At 21.8% G+C, this 3,666-nt stretch overlaps 1 long non-coding RNA gene across 1 annotated transcript; it reads right to left on the bottom strand.

The window, feature by feature from the left end:
* Positions 1-1,367: 1,367 nt before the first annotated feature.
* LOC126555405 (uncharacterized) lies at positions 1,368-3,007 on the bottom strand. Its single transcript, XR_007606836.1, has 2 exons — positions 1,875-3,007; positions 1,368-1,804 (listed from the first exon to the last, which is right to left on the bottom strand). It is a non-coding gene; the product is annotated as an uncharacterized LOC126555405 (long non-coding RNA).
* Positions 3,008-3,666: the final 659 nt, after the last annotated feature.

The following is a 3,666-nucleotide window of genomic DNA, read 5'->3' as shown; positions in this document are numbered from 1 at the left end:
AATAAGTATAATATAGATTTTTTAATTTAAAAATGAATCTAATGGTTTAGGTTTCAAGTTTGTAAAATAAATAATTAAATTTTTATTAGAAAATTAAAAGTAAAATTGTCATATTTACACGTAATAAAAGTTGATCATAACATTTTATTTGTTTTTTTAAATTTAATACATTCATTTTACTCAATAAGTATTATTATAGATTTTTTAAATTTAAAAATGATTCTAATGGTTTAGGTTTCAAGTGTGTAAAATAAATACTCAAATTTTTATTAGAAAATTAAAAGTAAAATTATCATATTTACACATAATAAAAGTTGATCATAACATTTTATTTGTTTTTTTAAATTTAATACATTCATTTTACTCAATAAGTATAATTATAGATTTTTTAAATTTAAAAATGAATCTAATGGTTTAGGTTTCAAGTTTGTAAAATAAATAATTAAATTTTTATTAGAAAATTAAAAGTAAAATTGTCATATTTACACGTAATAAAAGTTGATCATAACATTTTATTTGTTTTTTTAAATTTAATACATTCATTTTACTCAATAAGTATTATTATAGATTTTTTAAATTTAAAAATGATTCTAATGGTTTAGGTTTCAAGTGTGTAAAATAAATACTCAAATTTTTATTAGAAAATTAAAAGTAAAATTATCATATTTACACATAATAAAAGTTGATCATAACATTTTATTTGTTTTTTTAAATTTAATACATTCATTTTACTCAATAAGTATTATTATAGATTTTTTAAATTTAAAAATGATTCTAATGGTTTAGGTTTCAAGTGTGTAAAATAAATACTCAAATTTTTATTAGAAAATTAAAATTTAAATTATCATATTTACACATAATAAAAGTTGATCATAACATTTTATTTGTTTTTTTAAATTTAATACATTCATTTTACTCAATAAGTATTATTATAGATTTTTTAAATTTAAAAATGATTCTAATGGTTTAGGTTTCAAGTGTGTAAAATAAATAGTCAAATTTTTATTAGAAAATTAAAAGTAAAATTATCATATTTACACGTAATAAAAGTTGATAATAACATTTTTTTTGTTTTTTAAATTTAATACATTCATTTTACTGAATAAGTATAATTATAGATTTTTTTTGTTTTTTAAATTTAATACATTCATTTTACTCAATAAGTATTATTATAGTTACTTTAAATTTAAAAATGATTCTAATGGTGTAGGTTTCAAGTGTGTAAAATAAATACTTAATTTTTTATTAGAAAATTAAAAGTTAATTTGTCATATTTTCACACATATAAAAAGTGATAATATGATTTTATTATTTTTTTTATATTATTTTTATCATTTTATTCAATAAGTATTATTATAGTTACTGTATATTTAAAAAGGGTTCTATTGATTTTAGTTTCAACTGTGTATAATTGAAAGTAGTGTAAATGTTACAGGTTTTCTATCAAATGAAATTAATCTTCTGCTGGTCGTCTTGATTCTGTTTTCCACTTTTGATTTTCTTGTTTTTTGTTATGTGTATTTGCTGTATTTTGCTGCTAGATGTGTTTTTTCCCCTGTATCTACTTTGCTGAAATTTTCCAGCCGTTTATCTTGTCAATCTGAAATGGAATACGATTATTTTTTGTTCCCTTATGTCTCAACAAGTTATTAAAAGTAGTTTAGTCCCTTATTGTTCATTCAGTTTTACGTTGACTTATGGCTTCACATTGAAATCTGCGTGATTAAGTTTGCTCACAATTGATAGATTACTGCTTTGCTGTTATGGATTTTACTAGAATCGCCCAGCTGTTCCTCTTTTCTATCTGAAATTAAATATGATTAATTTGAGTTCACTTTTGTACCTTTGTTTTATTTAATTGTTGATCATATTACCTATATACTTTAACAGTAGGGTTGTTAAATTAAAAATAGTCTAGTGCCGTATTTCTCTATATTATTATTCGTGTCCGCTTATATCATAAGAGCAATGTACTATAGCCTGAGCTATAATCAATGACGGCAATAGAATATCATTTATCGAAAACTTACAAAATAATAAAAATATTTTGTAATATTCTTACCATTTATTTATTTTACCTGTACTTCACTAGCACTACCTTACCTTTTCACGGTTGCTAATTGTACCGTATGTTACTGCAAATGGTTGTAGTAAGAATAGGTATTATTAAAAGAAATGAAAGGATGGATCGCCATACCAACAAAATTCCTTATTTACCTAAACGTCCGAAACCCGTGAAGTAGTATTATTATAATACCTACCCTCCTGAATGTGTACAACTAGGTTGGCAATGATAAAAAAATGTCAGTTGGTTATGGATTAGATAATCCTGATGTAATATGTTAGATAAATAAAGTCTACATTACAATAAGTAGGTATGAGTAACAATTTACCTATGTTATAATAGTGTATACATATTTCATTTTATTGTAAAATTTTATAAACTTTAACTACAAAATAATTTGTAAATATTCATGATTTTGATGAAATTTTGTCAATATTTGAACTTCAAAAGCTAATAAAAATAAAATTGTGCATATATATTCTTATAATTTTTAAATGACAATAAGAATAACGTATGAGGAAATTTGTATTAAATTTTCAAGTATCTATCTACGACTTATACGTTTGCTTGCTAATTATTATATACATTAATTATTGCTATTTTAGGCTGTATTACAAGAAATTATAAAGATTTCATTAATCCTGTTGTCACGAATTAAGATCCACTATTAGATTTTTTTTTGACATTGCAAGCTTATCCGTACGAAGGAAAATATATGATATGCAATTTTTATTTAAGCTAGTCAAAGATTTCATCAATTGCCCTGAAATTTTAAGTTCTCTGAACTTTTATGTCCCTCAATGTAGAACTAGACCAACTTCTATGTTTTATATTTTACGCATAAAACCGATTATGCTTCAGCCTCACCCTTCACCTATGAATAGGATAATGTCAATAGCTAATGATATAAACGTTGATTTGTTTAACTTAAATTCAATTGAATCTTTTAATAATTATGCAAACAGAATTTTTTGTATTTAATATTGTGTTATTGTGTTATTATTGTAAAATGTTATTACAATGTTATTTATTTGTATATAATTGTTGAACTATAATTTAATTAATTATTGTAATTGGATCATATGATCTGTTGAAATAATAATAATAATAAATATATTATATATATATATATATATATATATATATATATTTCTTTTTCATCAATCAAGTATTTTATTCTCTTTTATTTTTATTGTTATTGGATGGTTAAATCATGAATTTATATAAAGACAAATTTATTTTTACTGTTGTAAAAACTTAATATTTTATTGTGTTTGAAAAAAAATATTTCATTGTTGTTATAAGTATAACAAGGTATATTTCAGCTGAACTAACATTATGTATTATGTAACATTGTCATTTGTAATAAGAAAACTGCGATGATGTACCTATATGTTCAAACTTCAAACGATAAAATCCAGTAATACACATAATGGCAACGGTATTAATAGACTACAAAAGTACGAACATAACATCACTAACATTAGGCTCAATAGTTTTATACACGAAATATAGTGAATTTATAAGATTTAATAATCTACTTAGTATATAAATATATTCTATATATCTACTATACATACCTACCTCTATTCCTATATTAT

Source organism: Aphis gossypii, unplaced genomic scaffold, assembly GCF_020184175.1.
Source record: "Aphis gossypii isolate Hap1 unplaced genomic scaffold, ASM2018417v2 Contig00837, whole genome shotgun sequence".
NCBI classification, from domain to species: domain Eukaryota; kingdom Metazoa; phylum Arthropoda; class Insecta; order Hemiptera; family Aphididae; genus Aphis; species Aphis gossypii.
Note: the sequence above shows the minus strand (reverse complement) of the source record. Positions and strands in the feature narration are given on the sequence as shown.